The sequence below is a fragment of the Adiantum capillus-veneris genome, chromosome 27, assembly GCF_014529385.1.
Source record: "Adiantum capillus-veneris isolate H3 chromosome 27, ASM1452938v2, whole genome shotgun sequence".
In the NCBI taxonomy this organism is placed as follows: Eukaryota; Viridiplantae; Streptophyta; class Polypodiopsida; order Polypodiales; family Pteridaceae; genus Adiantum; species Adiantum capillus-veneris.
Window position 1 is genome coordinate 21,487,142 of NC_140957.1, and position 11,206 is coordinate 21,498,347.

Sequence of the window (11,206 nt, forward strand, 5' to 3'; positions counted from 1 at the left end):
TGCTGGCTCCATGTCTGTGTGGGAAGCATGTAAAACCTCCCGCAACAGGAAATCTTTGTAAGCCGTTCAAGATGGCCAATCCATGTGCAATGCCCATATCTATCAGGTGTCGCCGATACTCAGTATATTCCACATCGTGTGATAGTGTGGACAGGCCCGTCTCTACAACATATAGCTCTCTTAGCATCTCCTCTGAAGTATCATAAAACACTGCCTGGTGATGGGTGATGGGCAATCCTAGCATTGAAGTCTCCTAGGATGATAATGTCACCATCCCTAGAGAACTCCCATATGTCATCATCCAGAATAGAGAAAGGGGACTGTCCTCTGGGTGATGCATAAATTGATGTACTCGGGGGAAAGTAGCAAATAGCTAGGTAGAGATATCTGCCTGTCTCTGCTTTCAATCTCACCCACATGTACCTAGCCTGCTCATCCCTGTAGGCTATATATATCAGTGGCTGCAGATCCTCTCTAAATAACACTGCCACTCCCCTCGAGCCCCGCCCTCTGTGCTCTGAGCATGTCTCTTGTCTGTAAGCCGTCTCCCACCTGTATCCACTGATGTGAGGCATGGATTGCCCAGGGGCCTGGTGTGTCTCAGAGTAAAAGATGATGTCTCTTCTAGTAAAGCTATCCTCAAAAGCACCCACATCAAGACGCATAGATCCATTACAGTTGCAGACAGCCACTTTGAGTGTGGTTCCATATGTCTCGCACCGTCTTGTGGAGTGTCGCTCTAGTATTACCACTTTTCCATCTCGGTAAAAGGCAATCTTGCCTTTTCCCCTTGCCACTCTAATCTCCGGCATTACTTCCTACATATGAGCGATCTGCGAGAGGGTCAGATCATCCCCGAGAGAGATGCCAATCTCTTTAAGAGTTGGTCTTTTCTTCAAGAAGGACTTCTTTGCTTCCATGGAGGGAAAATAGAGGATGAGTGCTCTTTCTCTTGAGGTTTCTCCACTGCTTCCATTTTTCTTTATGTTGCCCACTCTCCATGCCCTTGTGTGCGTCTGCTCATGAACCCCCATCAAGGCTGTGAGTTCTTTTACTTCTTCGTCCACATTGCCTTTGTCTTTAAGACCGCAAATTCTCACATGTAAAGCTCGCACCTGTCTCCTTTGCTCCTCCTCTAGTGTCTGATTAATGATAGTGGGTGTGGACGTGAGAGAGAGAATATCTCTTATTTTGATTGAGATGATAAGGAAGTTTTAAGTGTCTTAAATCCCGTTAAGAGAGAATCCCATGAACAGGGTGAGAAGTTTTGAAGAGAGAGAGAGAGAGAGAGAGAGAGAGAGAGAGAGAGAGAGAGAGAGAGAGAGAGAGAGAGAGAGAGAGAGAGAGAGAGAGAGAGAGAGAGATGAGAATCCTTTTTGGAGTCGCAAGAGATGAGATATCGGCCTTGATTAAGGGTTTTTTGAAAAGTACTGTGTTGCTCTATAGGGTGTAAGCTAATTGCTTGGGCTATCGACGCTAATAAAATTTTGGAAGCTCTAAAGATATGAAGGTGCCCCTCACAAAAGTTCTTGAAGCAAAAGATAAGTTATGTTCGTTTGATGTAAAAACAACATCAATATTCATAATCACACCATAATTTTACACCATGGCTCATGCTCTTGAAATGTCTCTCTTTTGAAATATGACATCTCTCTCTCGTCCTCAATACATGATGATAATAAACCCGAGCATTGTGTGGGCTTGAGGGAGAGTGTCTGATACATGCTTTGCAAGATGAATTTGTTGCACTTACATATTTTAGGCTCCTTGTTTTGGGGGAGAGTGTAGTAGATATATAGTTTGAGCTCTATCTCTGCTAGGTTTTTCTTGGTCCGGGTCTGCTCCATGGCCCAAGCCTAGGAAAATATCCATCAGTGGCATGCCTGGAGGACATAGCTTGCAACATCTAGGTGTTCCAACAAAAACTGTGCATCCTAAATGGATTTGTTTCTTTTCTCTTTTTTAGTTCAAAAGCAATATTGCACTTTACCATATTTTTGCCCAGATTTTTTGGATATGCTTTTATGTGAGAAACTTTTTTTGGTTAACAACTGCTCATTTCCATCACCTTGGCTTGTGCATGTAAACTTGGACCCAAGCACCTATAAATCCCTTTGTAAACTCGTTTTAGATCATTGGGAAAGACCCACTCAAGGTCCTTAAGGAGTCATCAAGGATCATTAGGAGTGCCAAGTCAAGTCATCAGTGCAAGGCTAGGGGTGTTTACTTGGTTATATCTTTTTGTGATTACATAGTGTCCATCTCTTGGTTTTTCATATTTTTTTTGGCATACATCATTTATAGCCCAATGGATAAGGCACTGATCTTCACCATAATTCTAGGTTCAACACTAGCAGGCTAGAATTCCCCACAGGACGCCACTTTTGCAGTTTTTTTTGAGCCTCAACGAGCGCGGTTGCATGAGCAATATGTTGCAGGAATAAACAAAGAGAAAAGAAGAAGACCAATGGCTAGAGACCAAGCTGGCAATCGATATGATGCAATTAAAATTTACAACGGTCGTTAGCAGATATGCAATGTTATCAATATGTGGTAAAAGATATGCACAAGAGAATTATATGTGTGTATGTATGTAGCCTTAGACGAGGGAGGAGTGCATATGAAGAGAGAAAAAGGAGGAGAGTAAGGAGGCCATTTTGTTGCCATGTCGATGCTAAGGGGGTGTTGGTTAGCCATAGAGGGCACGGTTTTTGGTTGCCATGCGGAGTGAAGGATACGATGAGAGAACCCCATTGCGAGGTCCATATTGACGGTGTGAACGGGAGTCTAAAAAGCCTTTGTAGGAAAAATAGAATATTTTTATAATATTGTGGTGTGTAGTTGTGTAGGTAGAGTCCGTCCACCTAGTGTGGTTGGACATGTTATGGTTGTAACTGCTTGATGGTAATATAAAGAGGTGCCGGATGAGAGAGAGGCACACTTGGTTCGGTCTAATCCCGTGTACACCACATTGGTGGAGGAGATGGGCAAGGGTTGGTTAGAAACCTTTTCTTTATTTTCTTGGGGAATCCCTATGACAGCGTCGATGGCATTCCTGCTTGACACGGGGTAGAGAGAGAGAGAGAGAGAGAGAGAGAGAGAGAGAGAGAGAGAGAGAGAGAGAGAGAGAGAGAGAGAGAGAGAGAGAGAGAGAGAGAGAGAGAGAGAGAGAGAGAGAGTTCTTGTACACGTTCTTTCTTGCACATACATAGCTATTGGAAGCTCCCTCTTCGGCAGAACGAGCACACCTCTCCCTTCACATTCGTTCTTTTCACCTGGTAGTGCTAGAGGTATTGAGCTGCAACAGTTGGCACATTCTCTCCACCATAGCCAGAACCGAGCCGTAGCAAAAACGTGGCCTTTCGAACCTGCGCTTGCAGAGGGCTTGATCCTGCTCCGAACTTACCATGCAATTTTGTAAAACGACGTGTAGCTGCTATTTTCAGCAGTTTTTATCCACATCAGTCTTTATAGGCGAGATGAGCATGTCACCATGAAACACTTGGAATATGTATATCATAAAACCAAATAAGGAATCTTATCAAGTGTGAAAACACACAACGGTGCCATATGTAGGGCCACGACTCCCCAGATAGGTATGTACATGACATTTACTGTAGTAGACGCTTCAACATATATCACAATATGTACATTATTGTTTTTATTCCCATGCATTGAGAAGTGTCAAAAGTGAGGTGAATTTTTTTATTTCACATCATGTACATGCCACGGCAGGATATCAATCCCGTCTAAACCTACATATCCTCTTGTATGTGCCAACTTGATTGCTTCTTTGTTTGCATACACCTCGATTGTAAACATCTATTGATGGATGCAACAAGAACACAATTCCCACTTGGGTCATATGGAAAGCATAATTTTTTTTTTGTCATAATAGCACAGACATATGATAAGCAATGCATTCCCTAAATTGATAGGCATAACATTAGAGGGATATCCATCAAGAACATCAAAGCATTTCCCTCTATCAAAGGGCGTATAAATATTCAAACAAATTCCATAGCATCACAATGTCCTCCTGGGTCATATGGTAGCATCAGAAAGTCCCACATATGCCACATATCATGAATTTCTAGTGAATTTGCATCACTCCCTCTAGTATCCAAAATTTCAACATGCATCCCTGAATCATCAAGCTCCATATTATCCATTACCTCATTTGGTTCCTCATAAGCTACATGCATAACTTCTCTTAATACAGACATGAAATCATGTAAAACCTCATCCAAGAATATAACAAGATCTACCTCATGCTCATGTATTTTTTTTGTAGGTCACATATCTCATTGTACTTTTGGAAACCCCTATCATAAGGAGCTTGAAATTCCTCCATAGCATCATCTTAAAGAGCTATAAGCTTCATGTCCTCCTGTTTTTGCTTTCCCAATTCATGACATGATTGATATTTTTTAGAACCCTTATTGTGTGTGTCATGGAAACCATCTAAAGCTTCATCCAAAAGATACATAAGATCTTCTTCAATGGGACCCTCTTGAGAGCATATCCCATGCTGCAATGGATCCTCATTACATGTGGTGTGCATATAGGCCAGATTTCCTTCACACATTTTCTCTACCATCACACCTTGTTTCAAGTACCTTTGTACTTCAATCTCACAAATATCAGCATGCTTCACAAAGATAGAAGTCAATTCTTTTTCCAATTCATCATCATACCCCTTCCACTCATTGGTAAGAGTGAGTGGTTGAACATCAACTTGCACCCCCTTTAAAGGCAAGCATAAATCATCCATCAATCCACAAGCATATGTATCACATCGAAGATCATTCGCATCACAAAACGTATTATCTTCATTTGGATATTTGTGAACCTCTTTGAAGCATGAACCACCTTCCAAATCACCATACTCTATGTGATCGTGGGTTATACCATTTTGCATGTTTACATCTCCTTGTCTACATCTATGCTCTACCACAAGCTTTACAACATCTTTATCATCCTTTTCTTCCCAATAGGACAATTTTTGCATAACCAAATCACCAAAATTATTGTAAGTATCACAAAAAGGAATCCATTCCAATGACTCCCCTATAGAAATTGAAACACCATTTTAGATAATTTGGGAAAATCCCGTTTCCCAAATTCTAAATGTGTATGCTGGGATTGTGTTATTTTATGATTTCTAAGCTCTAGTTGCCTTTAATTTAGATAAATTATCATGATTGTATGAGTCTATTTTAATTTCTCTACTATAAAATTTAAGAATAAACCTCCAATATAGTTTTTGGAAAGAGGATTTGTATGACATCAGTGCTTTTCAAAATTCAACAAATGCTTTTAGAAGTAGCTTCTCAAAAAATGAGGTGTCAAAAAAACCAATTGAATATGATTTTAAAGCAGCATATAGATTGATTACAACAATTAAAAAAGATAATATGCAAAGGAAAATACTATTAAACACTCTTGTCATAATTTGGTGACCTTAATCCATGTATAACAAAATACTTGGTCATGGTTTTGTAGCATGCTATCAAGTTTTAAATACACGATAATTTAAACAACATTCAAACTAATATTTCACACTTAAAAAGTCAAAACAATACTATATAGTATCCTATGGCTATAAGACCATGAGATGCCATCTATTGCACCTATGGCCTTAAGGCCATATGGTGCTCTTTGTAGACATGTCTATGACTTTAATATGTCTCTTTATGACCTCAAGGCCATAGGGTTAGGATTGTTAGCTGGTCCCAACGTATAAAGAGATCCAGTCCTTCAAAGCCATATGGGACTTTATTTATGTGCCACCCTATGTCCCTAAGGCTGTAGGTTGTCTTAGGGCCACAAGATGTTGTTTATGCCAAAAAGAAACCCTTCTATGCTCTATGTTGGCACTCTATGTCCCCAGGTGCACAAGGTGTGCCTCGTATGCTAGTTAGAAACCCAAGTTTATTCTATATGCTGTCACCATATGGCCTTAGACCATAGGGTGCCCTCTGTGCTAGTAAGAAATCCTCTATACTCTGTGTTTGCACCCTATGGACCTAGGGCCACAAGGTACCCTCTATGCTAGTAAGAAATTCTCTACGCTCAATATTGAGACCGTGTGGCCCCAAAGCCATAGGATATCCTCTATGGTAGTGAGAAAAACCCTCTATGATCTATGTTCACAAACAATTAAAAAATCTAAGCAATACTATAGAGTATCCTATGGCCCTAAGACCATAAGATATCATCTATTGCACCTATAATTCCATTTGGTATTTTATAGAAGGAGAAGGATTTGAGAAATTCCTTCCAGGAAGGCGAAACTCTTTGAAGATGCTTTTCGCTAGAGCTTCATCAACCGTTCAGATTTTCTCCTGACGTTGGCCTGCATAAGCTGCATAAATTTGTTTTCTTGCTCTTCGCACACCGCCAGAGATATTGCCGTAACTGCAACGTCACCCCTTGCTATCAGTTTTCCTTGCTACCCACCACCCTATCTTCTACGTGTTGTTTGACGTGGTCAACAAGGGAGACAACCGACCAAGAGGCCATACGCATGAGCACCTCAACGGCCACGTCTTCTTTAGATTTTGTCCAGGTTTGCTCCTGTCAATGTGGCAGTTGATCTTCCTAAATCAAATTTTTGTAGTGAATTGACAATGACAGAGAAGATACTGTTGAGGGGCACAATTCATTGTCATCATGGAGCAGAAGTGGAAGCAGGTCGAGGCGAGAGCAAGTGTTGTCTGTCTAATTGTGTGCACACTCCAGAGGCAAAATTGTCCCAGTTCTTTTGCAAGGTTGGGCTACGGTTCATAGTGACTTCATGTGGCGTAGAAGTTTTAGGCATACTTTTGCAGTGTGGAATGTGGGAGTTTCTTTGTCATTGCATTGGGTTTTACACATTTTAGCTTGGGTTGTTTTGTCGAGCATGTAGTTAGTTTTATGCATTTTAGTCCTGTTCCTTATGGTTAAGTATGAAGCTCTTTTCAATAAGCTAGACCTCCCACAACAAACCCTAAAGCGGAACAAAGAAATTCAGCTGTTCCTCGTCTCATCCATTCACATTGGGATAGCAAGCTAATGATGTTGCATGAGTGGGATGTCAGTCATGCTGTTAGTTCCCAGCTTGGTTCAAGTCCACTCAACCCCTAGTCGTCTCGTTAAGTTGTTGTATGGACACTCCCTCCATATGAGGTGTTGGAGTCGGTCCCAGCCTTTCATTCCATTCTCAGCCCAAAACTTGTAAAAAGATGTCCATCTTTTTCTCCCTGAGGGGAAAGGTGTGGTGTGTGGTCGTGTAGGTAGAGTTTGGCCGCCTAGTGTGGTTGGACATGTTATGGTTGGCCACCTAGTGTGGTTGGACATGTTATGGTTGGCCACCTAGTGTGGTTGGACATGTTATGGTTGTAACTGCTTGATGGTAATATAAAGAGGTGCCGGATGAGAGAGAGGCACACTTGGTTTGGTCTAATCCCGCGTACACCACAATATGGCTTTTTTAAAAAACGAGCTGTAGAGATGGCGAGCACCTAGAACGGCATGAAAGGAGGAACTGCCACCATTTTTTTGGGATGAAGCAAGCGACGAGGGTCACCATGGAGCCGGTGTACACTTCCCTGTGCATAAGGAGCAAGAACCACGAGATCATGGCCCTCATATTCTGAGAAAGAGCCGCGCAGGCCATGAGGAAGGGAGCCGCCATGAGGGATCAGCCACCAATTTTTCCATGCAGAGGAGGCTCCGAGAGAGTATAGGCCATGATGAAGAGGGTACACTACAGGCCAGTGAGGTTGAGAGCCAGCCATGTAGTGAGAGAACAAGATGGAAGGTTGCCATGGCTCAGAACCGAGAGTAGGAGGGACTATGGATCAAGACAAGAGCCGCCATCCTTTTGACAGTTAAACCGAGCGTGAGAGGGGGTGCTGCAAGAGCACTGTGTTGAGAGCAACAGAGAGAGAAAGAGACTCTTCTTTTTAACACAATAGCAGATCGCGAGAGAGACAATGAGGCTCTCTTGTGTCAAATCAAAGAGAGAGAAATAGAGAGAGAAGTTCTCCCATTTTGATTGAGATGAGAATCTCTCGGTAGTGTAGTAGAAAAAGGTGGAATTTTTTACCGGATTGAAATGAGAGAGAGATAGGAGCGGCTTGCATTATATTGTGAGAAGAAGATGAGGAGAGGGTGGACCTCCCTCTTTGGGTTGTGAACGGGGGAAAATAAGTGAGAGAAAATCAGTCTATGTAATGCTCCTTGTTGGAAGTGAAGAGAGAGAATTGAGGAGAATGTGATGGGCTGGCTTTGGAATAATGAGAAAGCTCTCCAGTTGCAAAAACCAGAAAGAGAGAGACAAAGAAGCTCCCTCATTTTGATTGAGATGAAAAGAAAGTTTTAAGTGTCTTAAATCCCATTAAGAGAGCATCCCATGGACAGGGTGAGAATTTTGAAAGAGAGAGAGAGAGAGAGAGAGAGGGTGAGAAGTTTGAGAGAGCGAGAGAGAGAGAGATATGAGAAGCCTTTTTTGAGTCACAAGACATGAGATATTGGCCTTGATTAAGGGTTAGTTGAAAAGTACTACGTTGCCCTATAGGGTGTAAGCCAATTGCTTGGGCTATCGGCGCCAGTCAAATTCAGGAAGCTCTAAAGATATGAAGTTGCCCCTCGACAAAAGTTTTTAAAGCAAAGCATAAGCTATGTTCATTTGATGAAAAAACAATGTCAATATTCATAATCACACCATAATTTTACACCATATCTTGTGCTCCTTGAATGTCTCTCTTTTGAAATATGACATCTCTCTCTCTCTCTCTCTCTCTCTCTCTCTCGATACATGATGATAATAAACACTGAAGTGTATTCATGATTATGTTATGGAGTCTCTGTAAATATATACAACCGGAGCATTGTGTGTGTTTGAGGGAGAGTGTCTGATACATGCTTTGGAAGTTGATTTAGTTGCACTTACATCTTTTAGGCTCCTTGTTTTGGGGGTGAGTGTAGTAGATAGTTTGAGCTCTTTGGTCTTTGCTAGGTTTTTCTTGGTCCGGGTCTGCTCCATGGCCCAGAACTAGAAAAATATCCATTAGCAGAGTCTAACCAAGGGATTCAGATTGCAAAGGCAACACCCAAGGTTATCAATTCAATATTTATTTCTTATCACTAATCTGCACTTTAGTGTTTAACAAGTCCAGCCTTTTGAAGCTGTAATTTCGGTAATGTACCTTTGAGGTTTGAAAATTGCCCTTGACCTCTCTTTGGGTAAGTATTCAATGATTTTTCACCTCATAGTAAACATATAATCTGGCTTTCTTTTCTCTCTTAGTATCCTTCGATTGAGCTTTACAATTAGGATACATATGTTGGAAGACTTTTATCCACTTTGCTCTTCACAAACATGACAAGGTCATGTATGAGCATGGGATTTTGGAAAAGTAGTGTATTAGGTACCATTTTTGCAAGCTGTCACTTTCTCTCTTAAATGTTTATTTATTCCAATCAAGGGTTCATTCTCTATTGAAACAGTTATAGATGCACATGGTAGGGTTTTGTTTGGCACATGTTGTTAGTCACAAAATATGCAACATGGTCTAGGAACTCATGGAGTTCTGTTTAGCTAGTGTGGAGCAAGGTTTATGAGGGTGCCTCTCACTCATGTTACTGAGTATTTTCCGTTATTTCCACACATAAGTACATCTCATACTTGATGGATGTCCTATTTCTCGATATCATTATATTAAACATACTCCACATGTGGAGAATATGAGTTATGGGACTGACATTGGCCTAATTCTCTAATTACGTATCACGACTGAGTCCCTGAGTGCTGGTCAAATCCATTTATTAGACCATTTTGAGCACATACTATCAGGAACAATTTTAGTGGCCAAAAATTGTAGACGGATACCTAATACTTGTGACAGTTACAAGTACATTATCGGATGGTTATTTTGACATATAACAAGGCTATGTATTGTTAATAGAAATGTTTCACTATTTTTATCGGGATGTGATTTATTTTTCACATTCTATTATGGTACAAACATTTTAGCAAGGCTTTTAAGTAATGAAAGAGGGAAGTATTTAGTTTATTTTTATACAATTATTTACACATTTGATTCCCTCCTCTTCTATGTCTGCTATGAGCATAATATCCACCATAAGCATTGGCAATTATAGTTATGAAAATCTAAGTCTGAATAAGTTTTTGCTCAATGCATACACACTATGTGTTAAGGGTCCTAGTGTTTAGCAAAGGCGTATTTGGAACGACATGCAAGTTCATGCATGCTATAGATCATGAAGTTCTTTGCACCACAACTGCAGTATCCCTAGGGGATTTGTTGTCAGTCTACCAACCACTATATGAGCTGAAGGCTCATCGATTTACAATTGCAATTGATTTTGCTTCAGGCCTTAGATCATTACATCATTTTTGTGTGCATGAAACATTCTTTGAGCTCTTTTTGGCAAGACATTAACCTGCATTCTGAGCTCCGCGGTCCCCCAAACTCCATTGCCCATTTTATACTAAATTAGTGTGTGTGTGTGCGTAGCTCTATCAAAGCGGATTTTTAATCTTCATTTTGGAGGGCTTTGACACACAAGGCAAGTGGCCTTGGTGGCGGCTAGTGGATTGACCCCTATTTTGGGGGGAGAGACATTGTCTCGAGGTTGAATTGGATAATTCAAAGTGGACATGTTGGTCACACGTAAAGTTGGCATTTAAATTCAATGTTTTGGTATGTAAGTGGGAGGTTCCACAAGTTGTTGGCCCCTACAAGACTTGAAGTCCTATACACTCCACCCTTGGATACTTTTTGGTTCCACAAACAGTAATTCCCATGTGTGCACAGGAAAGCCGATTAGCCTTAGTAGAGAGAGCACACGACATTGCTAGCCTCAAAACTCCATGTCCTTTAATAGAGGCTTTTCCCAAGAAGTAAGTCAAGAAAGGTGAAGGAAACAAACTGTAATCACTTTTGCAAGGGCATATCCTCTCGTGTTTCTTCCCTTCCTTGGAGACTCTTGGGAACAAAGGATTCAAGTCAAGCATCAAAGGTGCTCAAAAAGGTTTTCAAAGGCTTGCAAAACACTCCAAAAGTTTTGCATCTCAACTTTTGAACATCAAGTCAAATTCAAGCAAAGAATTTGAGAAACAAAATCCTCAAGCTTCAAGGAAAACACTCTCTCTCTCTATCACTCTCTCTCTCTCTCTCTCTCTCTCTCTTCTTTT